This window comes from Fundulus heteroclitus, chromosome 22 (assembly GCF_011125445.2).
Source record: "Fundulus heteroclitus isolate FHET01 chromosome 22, MU-UCD_Fhet_4.1, whole genome shotgun sequence".
Taxonomy (NCBI): Eukaryota; Metazoa; Chordata; class Actinopteri; order Cyprinodontiformes; family Fundulidae; genus Fundulus; species Fundulus heteroclitus.
The window spans coordinates 6,590,827-6,612,306 of NC_046382.1; the positions used below are offsets into that span (position 1 = coordinate 6,590,827).

At 41.5% G+C, this 21,480-nt stretch overlaps 1 protein-coding gene across 1 annotated transcript in view; it reads right to left on the reverse strand.

The window, feature by feature from the left end:
- Positions 1–14,639, reverse strand: part of cdh23 (cadherin-related 23) — a 263,409-nt gene extending 248,770 nt beyond the window's left edge. Inside the window, exon 1 of the mRNA XM_036126497.1 lies at positions 14,365–14,639. The gene's annotated coding sequence lies outside the window, so the exon portion shown is untranslated. The remainder of the gene's footprint in view (positions 1–14,364) is intronic.
- Between the last annotated feature and the right edge of the window lie 6,841 nt (positions 14,640–21,480).

Below are 21,480 nucleotides of genomic sequence, written 5' to 3' on the forward strand. Positions count from 1 at the left end.
CTAAAATGTACGGGGGGAGGGGGGGGGACTAAACAAATAAATGCAGAAACAGAATAAAAAACAGACACCAGGTTCCTGTCATAGTAAAAGTAGAAAATGCTTATAAATGATGCATTATGGTCACATATTACATTGCACTTCATCATTTAAACTTGGCAGTTTTACAGGAGCACACACCTTGTAAATACATTCGTACACAGAAAGTAGCCTCTATCAAAGGTATTCACCAGAAGAGCAACTCTGCATCAAGAGAAACTCAGCCACAGATTTCAGGGCGATTAAAGTTTGCCTAAAGTGTAAATCTTAAAATAAATAAACTGCCTGTTTCTGAAAAGGTCAATTCCAATAAAAGTTTCTTAAATGTCGCCTGTTGTTGTTTGGAGCATAAAAAACAACGGTCCATGTTTATTCAGTTGTCCTTCCTCTGTGCAACAATACGTTCTTTGTGACTTGCCGTTCTTCTGTATAACATATTTCTTATACCACTATTGTTAAGTTATAGTAGCACTTGAAGTAATATGACTGAAAATGGCATGTTAATTAGTTTCATTTTATGGCTTTATATGGCGGAGCCGGGCTATTGTCTGACGACGTAATGTGTGCTTTATGGTGAATACAGCAGGCGCCGTTCCAATCACTCCACTCACAATGTGCCGTGGAGGGAGAGGGGGCCGGCAATCAAAGAGCCCATTTTACTTCCCAGGAGCACGAGGCTTGGTCTTAGCTTCCACACTCAAAAATTAAAACCAATTCATTGATAGCAGGCTGTGGGTCCATCGTTTCACGCAGAGACCTGATTGTATCATTTAGAAAGGTGCTATAAGGTGGTCAACGTGCTGTTACATAAGGTTTTAGGTCTCACTATAAAGTCTCATTTAAGGGTTTTAGAGTATCAAATCCAGCCAGACCAACAGAAGGCTTTTAGAATAAAAGAAGTCCCTTATTCGGCGCATGGAGTCATCATCCTACGGTGCAAAGAGCTGAGGCTGTAATGTCTCCATCTATCAGTCCTTGACCATCCTTTGACCCAACTCAGCTAGAGTCAATGCTCTCTCATGCATCTTCCATCACTTCCACCTAACCTTAGTTTTCTGATTGGCTTTTTCTCTACTTCAACGTTATGTCTACCTATACAACCTACTGCTTTTATTTAGATTATTAAAAACTATTATTTAGATTTAAGGTTAGGTTGTAGTTCAGAGCTGTTTGTTTCTAAAATGATGGTGCATCCTGAACAGATGAACTAGAACAGGCCCCAGCCATGACAATATCACCCCTTATGTTTCAATAATATAATACTACAATGGAGACTATGAGTCTTCAAGTATAATTCAAGTAATTTCCCCCTGGGATTATTAAAGTATGTCTGATTCTGATTCTGATACCACCTGATTTCAAAGCGAACACGGCTAAGAGATAAACCTGCATCCCAACAGTATTTTCCAAGTTTTTGCACTAAAATGACCTTATAATGTACCTTTTATTCATAACATTTCAGGAGCAGGTCACTGAATGGCGTAGGAAGGTAGACGCACATACAGGTACATCTAGAGGTAAATATTTTGTAAAGTGAAACTCATATTTCATATGGATCCATTACACAGAGCGAAACATGAGCCTTTGGGCTTAAAAACAATGAAAAGCTAAATGTTAGTGCCTCAGAAACGTAGAATATTGTGAAAGAGTTTCATGTTGGAAGCTCATGGTGTCCTGCTACAATCAGCCTATTAACTCCAAACACCTGCGAAGGTTCCCTGAGGCTCTAAATGGTCTCTCAGTCCGGGTCGGCAGACGGGATAATCATGGGGAAGGCTGCTGGTTGGACAGATGTCCAGAAGACATCTGACTCTTCCAGGAGGGGAAGACACAACGGGCCATTTTTAAAAAAAGGAGCTGCTGGCTGTTCACAGAGAGCAGGGAAAGTTTAGTGGAAGGTAGAGATGCTTCAGGGACGCAGCCTTGAGAGGATCGCCAAGTATAGATCATTCAATAATCTGGGTCAGTGAATCAGGTCTGCACAGAAGAATCCTACAAATGTTGCATTCGTCGGGTCAAGCCACTACTGGACCGGAGACTGGACAAAGTGGTGCAAAGTTTGTTCAAGTAACTCAACATAAAAGATTAAAATGACATTATGGTGGTGCTGGTTTGATTTTGCAGCAGGACTTGGTACAGGTCCACACTCCCAAAGGTACCAAGTCTGGTTCAGTCACCATGGTGGTTCTGTGCTTGATTGACCAGAACCTGACTAGAACCCCATAGAGAATCCATGGAGTATTGTCTAGAGGAGGATGAGAGACACCAGAACCAACAATGCAGATGACCTGAAGGCTGCTACCAGAACCAGCTGGGCTTCCTGAACACCTCAGCAGAACCACAGGCTGATCTCCTCCATGCCACACTGCACTGATGCAGTAATGCATGCAAAAGGAGCATAACAATGAGCAGATGTTTTGGAAGTTTGATAAACATTTAAAATATACTCTTCTAATGGTTTTATGTAATATTCCAATTTACTGAGACACTGAATTAAATATTTTATTGTCTGTAAACCAGAATCAATAAAATTACATGAAATCAAGGCTTTACATGAAATCAAGGCATGACACAGTTATATACATATATATATATATAACTGTATATACTGTATATATATATATATATATATATATATATATATATATATATATATATATATATATATATATATATATATATATATATATATATATATATATATATATATATATATATATATATATATATATATATATATATATATATAACTGTGTCATTCCTCTCTGGTAACTTATACCAGAGACAAGCTATTAAACATCAGAGTGTTGAGCTCTAAACACGTACATGACTGCTACCTCAGACGTGTGCTTAATAACAACAATGGAAATAATATTTCCTCCTGCGTCCTTCTCCTTCTGTTCATTGCACCACTGCTTTATTGTCTCAATCTCTCTGTTTCTGCCATTGAATGATTGTATGAGTAAGCACACTATGAGGGTTGTACAATCCAGAGTCAAATCCCTCGCATGTGACACATACCCGGCATATAAAGCTGGTTCTGAGTCAGATGCTGAACGTCTGCTCCCAACCTACTCGGTCCAAAAAGGCCACACGGCTGAGTCCTGCTGGCTCGCAGCACTCGATATTATTGATTACAAGGCAATTGTGTCTGACTTTTTTCTCAAGCTCATAAGGACCGCTCTCAGAGGGACGGTGCGGGGCCTCAGCCTGAAGCCACATCTGGATTATCACAGCAAATCGATGGGGATTCTGTCCGCCCTCAGCGCTGGTAAAAACAGACGTCACTCATTACCACGTTGATCAGAGACGGATAGGCAGACACTTTGGCTCTGTCAGGAGGGAGGGGATGACAGCCATGCTCTGACGAGCTGAGTAATATCCCCAACCCTCTGCATCCCCTACATGACACGAGTCTCTGAAAGTCTTACTCAGCAAACCCAATTCCAGGTACAGCAGCAGACAAAAAGAACCAACAGGCTGGATGTTGGTGTTAAAGAGACAACCGATTTCAGCTAAATGCTGCTTCCTCACTTTTTAAATACCTTCTTTTAAGAGTAGACAATTTAAAGACACAAGTAAAAAAAAAAAAAAACATTGCCTAGACAACAACACAGTCGTCCCAGGAAATTGTGCATTTTATTTAGCTCTAACATGTCCAACCCAGGCTTCTTAAACAAAGGTGGCACTAATTCAGCTATATGGCTAGCAGGACAAACTTTGTTGAAATATTATGGCTTTTTAATAATGCCAGGTCTTGTTGCATCCCACTGATGTCCTTCTTTGTCACACCGTTTGGATGTCTTTGAAGTGTTTCCACAAGCCAGGTAGGGGTCACTTTAGCTCCATGAGCAAAATCTGAGATGTGGGAGAAAACTAAGCCTGCATGTCATTATGAACCCATTATTCCCACCATGTAACACGGTGGTGGCAGCATCATGCAGTCTGGATCACTTCCTCTGCAGGGAAACCAAGTCAGAGTCGGTGGTGAGAAGAATGGACCAAATATTCCTACCAATCAAAAGCTATTTGCTTCTCAGTGTTGGTCTATCACATAAAATTCTGATTTTATTTATATATATATATATATATATATATATATATATATATATATATATATATATATATCTATATATCTATATCTATATATATATATATAGAGATATAGATATATATATATATATATATATATATATATATAGAGAGAGAGAGAGAGAGAGAGAGAGAGATTTTGATTATAGTGACAAAATGTTAAAAAATTCAAATATTAATACTTTTGCTTTATGAAAAACATACAATTGTATATTTTTCAATTAAACACTTTAAATGTCACAAGAAACACAACAGAATAATCATCAGGAGGTATTGACATTACAAACTGTTGCATTTAGCTATGATGAAAGTATATAAATCATAAAGTCATTTTATAATTGTTTATTAGCTGACTCATAATAAACGGACAGCTCTGGTCAGTTTTTTTTCATGTTTTCATTCTCAGAGCTTCTCTGGTGCATCAGCTGTACATCATAATGTTAACCATTCTACTGTAATTGATCAGAGTTCAGCTTCATGCAAATCTTTTTAATTTCATTTTAGCCCTCATTTTTACCAACATTAATTTAAATAGATCAGACCCTGTTCTGTCTGTAATACAATTCTGAGATCGGTTGTTTTCCATGAAAAGCTGCAGAAATCCACCTCCTCCACAGTGTCCTTCCGGCCATTTTAACATTCTGCCGAGCAGCTTTCTTGTCAGCCTGTCATTCTCTGATACAGTGAGCTTGGAAAAGCTCTAGCAGAGGAGCTCTGTGTGTTTACAGACAACATAAATACGGGCGCCTGTGTCCGGGGGATGCTAAAAGCCAGCAGAGACTCATCCATCACCTTTACTCTCCCCCTTTGTTGGAATAATGTCTTTCCCTCCACCAACAGCTGACCGTCTCTTCTGGGTGAAAGATCAAAACGCACCATTTAGCAGCCGCTCTTCAGCGCAGCCGACCTTTGGCGCTCAGCACTTCACCTCTCCGCTCGCTGGGTCCTGCCCGGCTCTCATTGTGTCTCTCGCTCCGTCTCTCCCTGCATGCTCTCTGCGCCGTTCAGGCTGCATTCCAGGAACAGAGACCAGCAACCAGGGTTTTAGGGTTTTCTTCCAGAGCTGGGACTGCATTGTGACGGTTTTAGCTGTAAATGGCGCTGTGAGGGGGGGGCGGGGGATTTTTCACCATGAAAAACACCTCTGGCCACAAGTTGCTCCTGTTTTAACGGTGTGCAATTAAAAGCTCCGAAAAGCATTCCTTAGAAGATTTTCAATTTTCAGAACACCTTCAAAGTTGTTTCACACTATAATGAAATTATTCAATACAACGAGAAAAGCCTCAGTGCTAATAGACTATTACAGTTTTATTGCAATAATTATAGAAACTATTCCAGCTATATTGACAGTGACCTAAAATATTAGCCATCTGTACGACATTATTAATTCAGGAACAACATGGCTTCACGTCTGTAAGGGCCTGACAGCCGCGCTGTAAAAACCACTGTCATCGCCGCCTTTGCCTCCTCTGCAGGCTTTTTTTTTTTTTTTTCCTGCAGCTCTGCTCGAGTGGCTTGGCTGATTTAATGACCACACGCAGCTGGACCACCAGAGACCTGGCGGTGGAAATTGGAAAAGCAGACATTGATCGTAATCATCAGATACAGAGAATGTTATGTAGATACCAGAAACAAAGGACAAAAAGAAATGAACCGACGAAGCTTTCCTATGGAGCGATGCAGGAGTGAGAGAGTTGCCGGTGTAAAATGATTGAGGATCACCGTTCTAAAGTGGATTCACTATTAAAACTGTTAAAAACTCCATATTGTTTGATTGTCCGTCAAACGTGTCATCTCAGACACTTCAGCAGACACTAGCAGAAGGCGGTGGGAGTACAGCGGGGATGTTTCAAGCTTCGCAGAGCACCAGGTGTTAAACATAGTTTGGCAGCAACTCGGTGCATTTAGGCATCTAGATGAGGATGACTTGCTCAAGTTCAAACTGAGAATCTGAACGGGGGGGGGGGGTGGTTAGTGACTTTGAAAGTGGCATTGTTGTTGGTTCCAGGCGGGTGGCTCTGAGTATTTCAAAAACTGCTGACCCTCTGAGATTTTCACACACAATGGTCTCTCAGAATGGTCCAAAAAGAGTAAACATCTGTTGGTTGGTTGTTTTATGGATGAAGATGCAGTGTTGGTGTCAGAGGAGAAAGCCCTTAATAATCAAGCTCCATCATATATCAGAGCTCTGATTACCCCGTATGTTCCTAACAGAGCACTTCGCTCTCAGACTGCAGGTCTACTGGTGGTTCCTAGAGTCTCTAAAAGTAGAATGGGAGGCAGATCCTTTAGCTATCAGGCTCCTCTCCTGTGGAACCAACTCCCAGTTTTGGTCCGTGAGGCAGACACCCCGTCTACTTTTAAGACTAATCTTAAAACTTTCCTTTTTGACAAAGCTTATAGTTAGAGTGGCTCATGTTACCCTGAGCTACCTCTATAGTTATGCTGCTATAGGCTTAGGCTACTGGAGGACATCAGGGTCTATTTCTCTCACTCTGCTGAGTTCTCCTACTGCTCTCCAATCTGCATTGTCTGTTGTTATTTCAGCTTTTAACTTTTTGTTCTCTGTCATTTTTCTCTTCATAGAAGGTACACCTGGTCTGGCGTTCTGTTAGCTGTGACATCATCAGGGGAGACAGATCATCTGCTATTACCATCTAACATAGAAAGTACTCCTGGGTCAATGTGAGCTTCTGTGCTTTCTGTGTCTCTGCTCTGTCTTCTCTAAGCCCCAGTGGGTCGAGGCAGATGAGCGTTCACACTGAGCCTGGTTCTGGTTCTGCTGGAGGTTCTCCTCCCTGTTAAAGGGGAGTTTTCCTCTCCACTGTCGCTTCATGCATGCTCAGTATGAGGGATTGCTGCAAAGCCATCAACAATGCAGACGACTGTCCACTGTGGCTCTAAGCTCTTTCAGAGTGAATGCTGCTTGGAGAGACTTGATGTAACCTGCTGGGTTTCCTTAGAGAGGAAACTTTCTGACCAATCAGGAGGATTTGATGGAGTCTGACTTTGGAATGTGCCTTGATTAGATATTGTTGAATTCATTAATCCCTTCCCATTTTATATATTTATAGTCTATTTGCTCTCTGCTTGTGGACATGTTTGTGTGGAGATAGAATGTGAAAATTTGACCCTTAGGGGGAGGAGGTGGCTCATGACTGCTTCATCCACAAAGGAGCATCGTGTGCTAGCCAGAAAAGGTTGATTGATTATGATTTGAAGACAGTGGAAAGAAGGCCCAGATAAGGAGTTGACCGTCTCTTATCTCAAATGCAATGTCTTGTGACAATGTAACCGCATCCTGCTCGCATGACATAAAAAGACCTGCAAGGAGACGTAGCGATGGAGTTGAGCAGAGCAACCTTGGTGTTGTGTTAGATTTCTAACAGCTCTCTCTCTCCCCTTTTGCAAAAGCCTGTAAACTTATCCTGTCTGTCTGGTCTTTCTCTTTATAGGTTAGGAGATTAAAATAAACCTATCAGACTTGTGTTGTGAATTGGTGCTATTTAAAAATCTCAATTGAGTTGAATAAAGGGGACATGCTTTTTGATTCTTTCTTTTCAGCATCCTACTCTATCACAATCTGCCATTTCTGTAGTATGCTGGGGGGGAGGGGTGAAATGAACAACCGATGACCGATCCACTTGTAATTTCGGCATCCTGAAGGATCACTCAGGGAAATCAAAAAGACGGGTAAGCTGGAAGTCCATGACCTTGTTTAGCAACTCAGCAGCAAATATTGTAACATAATCGTTAAAAAAAACCACAATACAGAACAAAGAAAACTGAACGGCTTGAAAAATGACCCAAAGAGAATATAAAGACATCTTAGCATGACCTGGAGAAACTACTTTAAACTTTTCTGTTCTTCTAGAGATTCCAAGTACACAACAAAATGGATTTTAGGGTTACAAAATCTGATTCTGCATTATATGGCCCCCTTCCATTGAAAAAGGGCAAATTGATTTGATGGTAGAAAGACAACAGCAGCTCAAATAGCCACTGGTTATTTAGTGTCCAGCGTCTGTATTCCAGACACATAGAACCCTGAAGGGCTGCAGCGGCTGAGGATCACAGTTCACACAGGCTCAACTAAACTGGACTGATGCAGAATGTTGCCTCTTCCACGGAGTCTCAAACCCAGCTGAAGCATTCAGACGGTAGGTTGACAATTTGATCTCAGCAACATGACACCAGGGATGCTCCCTGTCCTGGATCAACAGTTCAGGTTGCTGCTCATGATGATGTAATAGTGTGTCGGATAACTCAACGGACCAGCCTTGGGTCCGTCTGTACCAACCGAGCTCTGCTTCCAGGTCACAAAGCTCAGATCATCTCTGACCAGGTTTCTGGTAGATGACAGAGTTTACTCTGGAGCCCCGCAGAATTACCAGATCTAAACCCAACTGAGCGCCTCTATGTGCTGAACCGCTATACTTTTATTATTACCGTGCGTTCAGCAAACCTGCAGCAATCCTGTCAACAGGGACCTAAATCTCAGAGGAATCTTTCCAACATATTGTTGAATCTATGTAGTTCAAGGCATAGAAGGAAAAAAAGCGGTTCAAGCTGGTATTAGCAAGGTGTGCCTATAAAGTGGACAGCGACTGAATATTGAAGCAGATTTAAACTTTTCCACTTGTGAAAATGAAAGAATCTGACTGCTGGTTGCATTTTGATTTCAGACAGCAGACTGTAATTTGTCTGTAGCGTCATCAAATAACGGCCGGCTGTCCAATCCTTGTAATGAAAAAAATTAATTAAAAAACAGCTACAAAATGGTTTTAATGCAGGATCTGCTATGAATGATGCATTACAGACATAAATTAAGGTAAATGCATCTTAATCTGTTTATTATTCACCCGTTTCTGAACTAAGAATATTTTTCTGAACTAAGAATATTTTTCTGAACTGCTTAATAATATTTCCAGCAGTAAAAATGTTTACACGTCTCTGGTTTTTGAACTGTGGTTATTATATGAGAAATTCATGTCAATCTCTCAAAAAAAGTTCATTCAAACTTCATTTTATTACGAAGCTATATTTATGATTATTTTAGCTTTATTTCCACATGAAGCCTCACTGAGATACAGGATCTCATTCTCAGGAAAGTGTTGCAATAATGCAATACAGAAAACATTCTTTGTTCATCATCGGGTCAATAATATTAATGATAATAAAACAGTTTAATGCTACTGGAGACACTGTTGGTGCAATGACTGTCCTGCTATGTACTGATAGCATATTTCCAAACCATTTCAGTAAACTGTGCTAGTGTTCATATCCCTGATGAATTCACACAAAATCAGGTCCATGGCTGAATGCTACCGTTTTTCCACTGCATTAATAAAGTATTTCACTACTTTATAAAAAGGGAGCATAACATGTTTGAATAAATATCAATCATTTCCTCACATGTCAAAAACATCTGAATAAATAATACAAAAAAAGTCCTAAAAACCCAAAATACTGTAAATGTATTTGATCAAACCTAAATAGCGTAGCATCAGAGGCAATTCTACACTTCCTGAACAATTCTAGCAGCTTGGTGAGAAAATCAGATCCTCCCTGAAATATTCATCAGTTTTCTGCCCTCTGTTTACCTCATTGTGCTTTCTTCTCCATACGTTTCTGAGTGTTTAGCGTTGCAGAACTGCCGTCCTCTGACGACGCTCCGCTCCTGCTGTGAAACTTCACACCACGGTCTCAGGAAGTCACTGTATCTGCATTTCATTTCTCCTTCCTGCTCGTTGGGTTTGATTTGAGCCCGTCAGTCAGAGTGTCTGCTGGAAACGGGGCTCTACAGTCCGGGATCTTTCCCCTCCTCCCTTCTTGTCCTCTGAATACATTTAGAGTGACAGACACTCAGAAAGGACCGACTGTCAGCAGCATCGCTTCCAAAAGCAGCCGTGAAAAAAACCTAAAGCAGTTCTTCTTCAGATTATTTTAACTCGCATCATTTTAAAGTGTCGTGTTCTGTAAATGTGTGAAAACTAGAAAGTTGTGCATGACAAAGCGGTAACAGACGTCCGCATGAAAGCAAAGGTGGACAACATGGAGCATGACTGAAACCTGGAATGTAAAAGAGGAGTGGTGAGAGCACGTCTCCAGAGGCTGGGAGAGCGGCTCGCTGCTTTTATGATGACATTAATGAATGAATTCTGATCTCTCTAATGAGTCCCTGCATGCATGGCTGTGAAATCTCCTCCTCAGTGAGATTTATAGGTCCAGGCTGTACTAGCAGAGCAGATCTGGCTGGATGTGCTGCTGGATGATGAAGCTCCACCCCCTTTAGCCTTTAACAGGCCTTATCCAGGGTTGTCCTGTAGTTTGCTGGCTCCTGCATCCCAGCAGCTCTGCAGAAGCTTCCCTGGTCTGCCAAAGCTAAGCATCCCCACAGCATGATGCTGCCTCCACCGTGTTTCACTGTGTTTAGGGCGTCGGTTTTCTACCCCGTGTGACCAAACAGTTTCTTTTTGGTCTAACCTGCCCAGAACATCTTCATCCAGATGTTTGCTGTGTCCTCCGTAGGGCTTCAGGTAAACTCTCGTGGGAAGTTATTTTTTCATCCTTTTGACAAAATTAGCATTTTTTCATAAAGGCCAGATCATAATATTCCTGTTTTTGCACATTTCTTAAAATCCTCCAACTCAGTTTCACACTTCCTTCATTTCTTGAGTATGCTAGTTTTGCTAACTGTCCCTTGCATGAGGTCTGTCAGCACCCCCAGATTACTGAAACATCTCTGCTGACACTGTTTCCACAAACCGAACCTTCCTGTCAGAATCATTGTTGAAGTCCCCAAACGATCAAAGTAAGCTGGAAAATCTGCTTATTTTTTAAAGTATCTCTGTTTTTTTTATTGGTTCTATTGGTGTCATGTCATTGGATTGGATGAAATAGTTCCCTTTTATGTTACTCTGCTCAGAGTTTCTTACTTTCATAATGTAGACTGCCTGATGGTTAATGTTAAGTTCATTTTTGCCTTAAGTTACGTTTTTACTAGTTAGCATTAGTGAGCTGTGGTGCTGTTTTCCTCACAGAGCTAAATCTGGTGTCTTATTCTCGGCTTCTGATTTATCAACTCGATAAATTGAATTTCTGAAGCTAAAATAAATTACTAAAAACAAACAGGTGGCAGCCAACTATGATATGAGAAGGCTGAGACTTATTATTGTTTGCATTTATGGTCTCTAGGTGCCACAACAACAAAAATGATTAATATTATGAAATTAAATACTGTAATTTTTTTCCCCCTCGGCTGTAAAAAGGTGGATTGGCCAGTCTGGGTTGGTGGTCAAAGTCTCTGCCTCAACTGGAGGAGTTTAACCATCTTGGTGTCTTGGTGATGGTGGGATGGAGAAACGGGTCAAGACTTCCTCTGCAGCAAAGCTGGCGAGGATCCGGTAGACAAAGAGCAGAGCCAAAAAGCAAAGCTCTTGGTTTAAAAGGTCCATCTACATTCCGACTCACGCCTTTGGCCATGATTTCTGGATCAACACCGAAAGTAGGAGATCCCAGATAAAAGTGACCAGAACCTGCTTCCTCTGGAGGCCGGCTGAGCTCAGCCTTAGAGACAGGAGCTCTGTTATCCAGAGGAGCTCAAAGTAGAGCTCCTGCTTCTCCTTTTAGGGGTTTTCAGGCACGTCCCACTGGAGGGACTACACGTCCCATCAGGCCTGGGAACGCCTTGGGCTCCCCCTGATTGGGCAGGAGGAGGAGAGGGAGGTCTGGGTTTCTGTCCAAGACCTGTGGTCCCTGGGACCAGATCTCAGATAAGAGAAAGACAACGGATGGGCCTTCTTATTACCAATAAAATAAGCTCCCATCTACATTAAACAATAACCGCTGTAAGGGAAATTACAGGTAACAAAGGTTTAAAATTATGCTTTTACTGCATGCGTCAGTACTGAGTTTTACCACGCCCATTTATTTTAGAAATATGCCAATATATGCATTTGTTGATTTCTAAATTAGTAAAAATGTGTCCATCTATTCTTCACTTTTATGACATCAACAGAACACTCAGAAATTATATATTAAAAAAATTAGATTTTCACTTTACACAAATATTCATGACAAATATGATAGAGGAACAAAGCTGCTTTCAGTGCGGTTTTGCATCAATTTCTCCCAATAATGACGCTGATTTATGGACACAGTGGATCGTCTGCTGCTGTCTGTAGGCGACGTCTAACTACCACGATTATTCAGTGGGTTATGTCCTATAAACTGCTGAACTGGAAACTATTAATCTACATAGACGGCAGCCATGAAGTTGAAACAAGAAGGTTTTAGTAATAAGTAGGATTTATATGCTGCGCCTCCTAAAGAACACTTTAAAGATCTCATACCATGAAAATAAAACATAAATATGATTTTATACCTTGTAAAGCAAAATAAAATATCTGCTTTTCCACTGTTATTCTTCAGTGAATCGTCTAATAATAAAATCGTCTGCCTTGTATTACTCCGCAGTTTGGCTATAACTAAAAACACGTTGCCTCGTCTAAACAACAAACCTGTTCAGGTGGAAAGGACTGTCCACTAACCTGGCCTTGGGTTGGGCTGCGTTCAGGTGACACATGAATAAATTAGTGGTCATTACTACACCACCCAGGAGTATGGAGAGCCAGGAGCGCCACAATTCACAAAACTAAAGAAGTCCTTAAAATAAATGTTACATATGATAGCTTAAAAAAGTGTACATGCATTACACAAAAAATGAATGTTACATGTTTCAAGAATGTATTAAATATTTAATTATTCTGATCTTTTGTAGACTAGCGACCTGTCCAGGGTGAACCTCGCCTCTCGCCCATTGGCAGCTGAGATAGGAACCTGCACCCATTGTGACCCCAATAGGGATACGCGTGTAGGAAAATGGATGGATGGATGATCTTTTGTATTTTATTTTAATATTTTTATTTTTATAACAATGTCTACAGAAGTAAACTCTAAGGAGCTTTGAGTGCACATAAAGGTGCTTACAAATAAAACGTTAAGTATTTACCATGGTGATTATTTCACAGCACATCAGGAATTTATTCGGTGGGACCAACATTACAACAGACACGGTGACTGGGGGCATCAGCGCAGACGTCAGGGCTTATTGACTACCCGAAAAGACCGATTAGACCATTTCATGGTGGAACGTAGCAGAAAAGAAAACAAAAAATACTTAAAAACCTTTTTATATGGAAGACAGTTTTAATATATGCATTCAAACAAATAATATTCAATGCTCTCTAGGTAAATATTTTTTGTATTTTAATAAACGGTTGACATTTATAAAAAGTTAAAATATATTTATTTGCCGATTTAATTTTTTTTATCTTTATTAAATAATAAAGATGTATAACTATTTCTTTAACAGCTTATTGGCACTGGCACTTGCCTTAGTTAGTGCTACATACCACACATTTGTGTGCAAACACGCACATCACGACATAAAATATACAACTTTAAAAAATATTGTGATAAATTTTACACACACACACACACACACACACACACACACACACACACACACACACACACACAACTATATATCCACATGTATTTATTTAACCAATCTGAAAAATAATCAGAATGGACGTAACTGACTGGAATCAGCATGATTCAACTGAATAGACGTTTATCGTCACTGTGAAGCGCCTTCAGACTACCTGTTCTGAATTAATGCGATATAAATGAACAGAAGTAAATTTATATCTTTAGTCAATCATCACATATGTAAACTAACACCTGCTTCATTAACTGCATGGTGACCCTTTTGGCCCTCCATACTTTAGCACCTGGACTCCAAGGCTACCTGAGATGACACCTGACACTTCTATGCGAACATGCAAACAAACTCATATTTCTCACTTAATTATGTTAAAATACACCTGAAAGGAAAAATAATGTAAATTGACCAAAGTTCAGACTATACGAATGAAGTCAACGGTTTTATTTTACTCTACAATCCAAAAACTCAGTTTTTTTTTACACCTAAACCGCATAATCTTCTATATATTAACTACTTGAAAAGTGTCATTAATGCACAAGTTCTAAACACAGAGCAGCAGCCGCAAAAGGAAAATACTAATGCTGAGCAAAAGGGAATAAAAAGTCACTAATTCCACCAAGCCTAACCAGATAATAAATGCTTAAAAAGCGCCTTTGCGGCCATGCCATAACTTTTGTAAAATGCACAGAGTCAGCAGCGTGATGGGGCTGATCAGGCTGTCCTACCTTCCTGCTCCGCGTCCGTCGCCGGCTGCGCGCCTTCAGACTGTCTGTCCTGCTGCGCTGCGCTGCGCTGCGCTCCGACTCTCTGCGCTCCTCTCCCTCTCCGCCTCTCTCCCTCTGCTGTCGCCACCACCGCCCTGGTGACAGAAACTGTTCACTCCAGCGTCAGAGAGTTTCACCGCAGCGCAAAGCCGTCCAGGCCCCTAAAGCCGCGTCTCCCTGGAGCTTCCAGCATGGTTTCTCTGTAAAACCAGGATCTGGTCCTGTCCTCTCCTCTCCAGCCTCTGCTGCAGCGCTGCAGCCACAGAAGCCAGAGGAGCGAAATGCTGCTCCAAACCGAGAGGAACGTCACTTTCTGCACTTATGTCGGTCAATTATGACCCGTGTGCCTAGAATAAACACCATCACACGTATTTTTTTTTTCAAATAATCTTTTCTTCAAATACGTGACTCGCTTTTACATATTGACAGAAACGCAAACTTCTTAAAAGAAGACTGTGCTGAGTAGTATTAAATAGATCTATTAGAAAGTCAGCCAAATAAGATCATGAGCCCATGTATGGAACAAATTTAATTTACAATCCGTTATTAAATCCAGCAGTTTGTGAATCAGCGTGAGCAGTGTACTACCGCCACCTAGCGGCTGTCCTGAACACGACAACTCTAAGGACATGAAATCCATTCTGAGACTCCAAATGCAAACACAGTTTGGAATTTTGCTATTTCTGCTTTTAATTTATTGCATCTCTGAGGTTTTAAAAGAGAAAAAAATTCCATGTTCTTCTTTGCAGATGCCTTTATGAAAGGAAGCCCATAAACATCAACAAACTAGGCGTAAAATTATGACCACCTGCCAATCTTGTGTTGGTTTTATTTTCTGCTAAATAAGTTCTGACTATTTAATCGTTTCACATTTGATCCCGACCAGCTCACCCCTTCTGTTGTTCTCTGCTCCATTTCTTGCACATCCAGTGCTGGCACTTCTTAAACGGAGGAGAGGCGTCATCACGGCCAACCCGACTGCTCTGGAGCCCCATTCACAACAAACTGGATGTACTCTGTATTCTGACTCCTTGCCAGCGCTAGCGGCTTCAACAATTAGAACTACTCTGGCTTGTTTGTTGGATCAAACCACACGGACCACATGGATCAATGACCCTGCTGCAGGTTTGCCTCTGATCCTCCATAGAGGATTCAGCTAAAAGATTGGTTTGCCACCCCTGCAGAGCTTGTTCAGGAGAAAATGCTGGCAGTTGTGAGCTTTTTTCTGCACACAGTGAGCAGAGAAAAAAACTTCAGAACAGACGACGTTCTGCAGTAAGTTCCAATATTAGACTGCAGAAGAGTAGGAGAAAGATATTTTTCATTAGATTGGACAACCGGACGACTAAATGTCTGGAGAAGAACAGGTGAATCTCGTCAGCAAAGCATCCTGGGACATCTCATCTGTTGGGTTGCCTCTCCGAAAGAATGGGCCCACCACCAAAGTTATTGCCCATCAATTCAGGAGCAGTTTGGTGATAAAACAGGATTCTGTCCAGCATTATGGATGCAGCACTGTGTCATAAGGCAAATGTGAAAACTTGACAACATTTTGAATCACAGCCAGGGGCGTCTCCAGATCTTAAGAGCTTCTGATCAGACCTAAAAGCAGGAGGAGAGTGAAAGCAAAACATTTGTGGCAACTTCCAAGCTCTAATGAAGCAAGACCTGGCTACAGGCTGTCAGGATTTGAACCAGAAACTGCTACTCAGTGCTGCGATGCAGGAGTCTCGTGAAAGAACAGTCAACACTTTAAACATTAATTCTTTGCAGAAGTTAAACTTTTTCACCATAAAAGCTTTAAATGGACTGAATTTATGTTGCTTTTTCAGTCATCCTGACCTCTCAAAGTGCTTTACACTAACCAACCGCATTTAAAAACGTTTGCATTTATACACAGATGTGCAAATAGGTGTAGGCAACTTGGGATTCAGTGCCTTGCCCAGGGGCACAACAACATGTGACAGGAGGAAGCTGGAATCAAACCCAGAAGTTGCCAATTGCAAGACGACTCTTGCAGCTGAGCTCCAGTCGCCTCCATCTGCATTGCTTTGACCTTTTTTTTAACATTGTGTCACGTAGCACAGAGAAAATATAATGGATTTTATTTAGATTTTATGGGATTAACCAACAAACACTCTGACTGAATTGTGAAGTGGCATTAAAACTAAATTTACAATTGAATTTGCTTCAGAAAGATCTGAAAAGTGTGGCAAGCTCATGTATGAAGTCCCCCTGATTCAGTACTTTATATAGAAGCACTCTTGGCTGCATATCTTTAGGGAGTGTAGCTTTTCCTGCTTTGGACTTCAAGAGACTGAAGTTTGCGTGCGTTCAGGTTTGTCCCATAACTCCATCTCCTCATCAGCTTTTTGTTTCTATTTCCAGACAATGAACGTAACTGGGCTTCATAAGAATATTCAAATCTGCTTCAGAACCTAACACTGCTTTACTAATCTTTTGATATCAAACTTCAGTAGAACAGAATCTTATCTCTCCTCACGACACTGAAGAAAAATAAAAACTTTGTGCAGAAAAAGGTTTGCGTCTGTCTCAGTCTGTAATTGAATAGCCTTTTGGTTTTTAAAATGGGTTTGTTAGGTTTTAGAAACCCAAACCCAACAGTCAGAAAATACCAAACGTGTCAATGTGCCGACTTGTCCTGACAAACAGTACGCCAGAGACAACAGCAATAAAGGTCTTTCTGGGAGCTGTCTCGTAAATCCCCGTTATACAGCTGCAGTGGGGAAAACATCTGCATAAATCTGCAACAGCGTGTCACAACGTGACACAGCAAAGGAGCCGTGCAAATAAAAAATGTCTTTCTGTTCTCTTAAAAATGCAACCTCTGTCCTCACTTTTTCTCACAGTAATCTGCAAAAGTTGTTCTCATCAGATCAGAGCATTCAGTTTTAAATAAAATCAGTAAAACCTGTGTGTGTGTGTATGTGTGTGTGTGTGTGTGTGTGTGTGTGGGGGGGGGGGTTATCCATGAGTATTCAGATTCAAGTCTTCATCAATGGTTACAATGATGAAGCTGATCTGAGCAATAGTTATATTTTGCTTCCCTCTAGTGGCGCTTCTGAGACACTACAGCAGTGCATTTTCTTCCTCTCTTATTCTAAATATGATTGCAGGGTAATATTAGAGTAAAACCATAAACTTGGTTCAAACCTATATTCTTTTTTCCATAAAATGTGTGTAACCCACTTTTGCTTTTTCCAGTGAAAAAGCAAACGGTCTTGTTACAGTTAAAATGTTGTTTATCTCACCTTGCACTGAGGCAGGTGACAGAAATCCTGCCGTCGCTGGCTTCCTGTTTAACGCACGACTGATGAAACCTAATGCGTATTTGTGTTTGCAGCCAACAACGCAGCGTGGAATATAAAAGACGCTAAGTATTGGTGATATATGCATTAAAGAAAAATCCTTCCAGGGAAACCAATCTCATACTGACCTTTGAGTTTCAGATGTGTGAAATGTTATTCACACAGTGAGTAACATTTCAGTCAGGTGTGACGGTGCAGTTAAATGTCTAATGGTCTCCTGGTCCTTAGGAGCCACTGTCCTGCATGTTTTAGGTGTTTCCTTGCCTCCTCACGCCTGTCTAACATTTACAGGTAATTAACAGGCCTCTGCAGCCTTTATTGGCTGCTGAGGATGTAACAATCATGAGATTCAGGTGTTCTGAAGCAGAGACAGACGTACGACCAGCAGGACAGGTGGTCCTCTGAGGACAGAAGGCCTCTGGTCTAAAACAGGAAACCGTAGCCTGATATATGACATTAAGGCGTCATTAAGGCTGCATGAAAGTGTTACTGTAACCTGAAACTAATTAGAAAATATGTAATATTATAAAACACATTCTGTTTGTTTATATATTCTAAAATGTCACAAATTCCCGTCCAGTGTCTGTTTCTCATGGTAATGTTTAATGGGAGGGGCTGTTTCATTCATACAGTATTTTTTAATCATTTGATATTTGTGAGACATGATGGGGAAAAATACCCTTTGTTGCTGTTAAACATTTACTTCATGTTGGTGAATAATAAAGCTACAGTGCATTGAATAAATTAATAAATTAAATTAATAAATATACCAGCACCCCGCGACCCCATGAGGGATAAAGCGGATCAGAAAATGGATGGATGGATTAATAAACATCCAACTACCGCCTCTCCACTCGTCTCATACAGGATCAGAATCAGCTCTACTGGCCATGACTTTGTGCACAATCACGTAACCTGACTTTGGTTTCAGCGCTCACCGCATGCAGGTGAAAATAGAAACAGCAGTCCTGTCTGGTGGGAAGGTCAGCCCTGATGCCTGATTGTTCATCGCAGTTTGGACCGGTTTTTGTTTTTGTTTGTTTTGTGGACGAGTCAAACTCTACAGTGATGGACAGACACAGGACAGACTGAGTGTAGAAGATGACCAGCAGCTCCTGTGGATCATTGGAGGAGCTTCAGGAAGTCCAGTCCCTGCTGGGTCTCCTTCTGAACAGCGTCTTTGTGAGAGGCCCACCTCAGGTCCAGAGAAAGGTCGGTTCCTAGGAGCCGGACGGGTCCACAGCGCGGTGTGTTTGAGGACGGTGAGGGGAAGCAGTTTGGGGTGTTCTCCAAACATTCACCATCATCTCCAGTTTTGAGCAGGTTCATGACCGCAGTAGTGGACCGGACCAGCAGACTCCCCAGTGTCTGGTATGTTTACAGCAATCATTACCTCACTGAGTCCCAATGTGTGCGTTAATCTGTGGTTCACCCTGGTGATCATTAAGGAGAAGATGACAAGTTCGTTTTAATATTAATGACGGCTTATGGGCGTTTTCTGTCAATATGAAAGATCCTTATGTGTATCTATGGCTCAGCGGTGCCAGCATGAATAAACCTGCGGTGCTGAATGACTATGATGAAGAGGATCTATGATCGACGTCTGACATGAAGGGAAACTGAACGTCTGAGAGGAATCCTCATGCAGTCTGGTTAGTCAACACTTTACCGTCTGTGTCACCAGCTCCGCCCTCTGTCCACAACGAGCGTAGGCCTGGGTCAGAGTTCCTGAGAGGGAGAGCAGTCTGCCGTCAAGTTGTTCTTCAGGTCTCTGCCTCTGCATAGAAAGAGACGTACGCAAGATTTCTGAATGAGGCCCCAGACCTTTGTCTCATCCGTCCAGGTAAGACACTTCAGGTGTGACTTAACACAAGGTGTTGTGGCCATTTGATAAATTTTGTGGATTGTAATTTCTACCAATCTAGTTTTCTTCTTTGGGTAGTTAGAATATATTTAAGTTAGTTTAGAACCAACATTTTTTATGGATTTTTATATTTGGAATTGTTTAAATTACGTTGTTAATTGTTAGACCCTCCCATTAATTTGAGTAATTAGGAACACACCGGGTGCTTGGTGCAGATCTATAGTTTGGTAAATGTCTGGTGTGTTGACGGGAGGTTTTATAAATTATTTTTTGACCACTTTTAGAGCTTCAAACAGCAAATTGAGATTATTTTTCGATTTCAACAAGTTGCAAGACATTTTTAGTCATTATTTTGTCTATATTTTTTTAAGAAATAAATCACATATTTTTACTAATCAATGAAATCGGAAGTGTGTGCAAATTAAACCACCTGTTACCACCCACGGCCCACGGCCTATGTTGGAATTTAGTTTTTTTGGAACATGGAAGGCCGCGACACAAGGAGTCTCAGAGTTGTTTGTCTGCGTGGTTTTTCCTGAAGCTCTGACTCCAGTTGAATGGCCTCTGTATTAAAATATCCTGAAGGCTGTTATTACTGCTGCTTTTCTACCTTTTCTGCCAATCTGTTTTCAATGATGTTGTCAATGATGCTCCATCCTGTGAACAGCTTTTGTGGCCCACCCCTCCCTGTGGAGCATGGAAGTGTCTGTTTGTTGGACAACTATCCAGTCAGCAGTCTAACATTGATTGTGTAGAAAATAACATTATTTAGCATTGGTCTTGTTTAATTGTCACATTTCCTGAGCAACAGGAAGTTCTATTTCATCCCTACTGACCGCCAGAGGCGGTGCTTAAAGCACTGAATGATCACTCTTGCGCATGCACAGGTCGAGAATTTTATACCAACATGGTCACGTGTGACCCCCGGTGACACCGGTAAGCCCATATAATCACGTGACAACGACAGCTCAGTCCCTTATCATCTTCTCGCATGCAGGTTGTACAGGTGGTAAGTCACTGATTGCTTGTCGCTGGTAGCCTCGAGACTACGGTCGGGGCTGCGAGAATTATCTCGCCCTCCAGAGGCTGCGCAAGCTCCCCTTGTTACAACTTTGCTGTTCCTTTGGTAAGTTGTTTCCCTTTGATCGGCGGGAGCGGGGACGCGTTCGCTCCCCGCGCCGATTTCCCCGTTGCTGGTGGTAAGACGTTAGCCGATTTCGACCAGCTTGTAATGGTAGGTTGCAGCCGCGTTCGGCTGCCTATAATGTTAAATAGCAGCCGCGCTGCCGATAGTGTTAAATAGCAGCCGCGCTGCCGATAGTGTTAAATAGCAGCCGCGTTCGACTGCTTATAATTAATTGCCGGCGCATCAGCTGCCTATATTGGATTATTGCAGCCTATATTTTATTACGTAGCAGCCGTGTTCGGGCTTGCTTTTCTTTTACTGTGCAGCCGTGTTAGGCTACCGATATTATTATTACTAAGCAGCCGTTTTCGGGCTTGCTTTTCATTTACTGTGCAGCCGTGTTCGGCTTGCCTATGTTTTATTACTAAGCAGCCGTTTTCGGGCTTGCTTTATCATTTACTGTGCAGCCGTGTCCGGCTTGCCTATGTTTTACTACACAGCAGCCGTTTTCGAGCTTGCTTTATCATTCATTGGGCAGCGTGTCCGGCTTGCCTATGTTTTACTACACAGCAGCCGTTTTCGAGCTTGCTTTATCATTCATTGGGCAGCGTGTTCGGCTTGCCTATGTTTTATTACAAAGCAGCCGTTTTTGAGCTTGCTTTATCATTCATTGGGCAGCGTGTTCGGCTTGCCTATGTTTTATTACAAAGCAGCCGTTTTCGAGCTTGCTTTATCATTCATTGGGCAGCGTGTCCGGC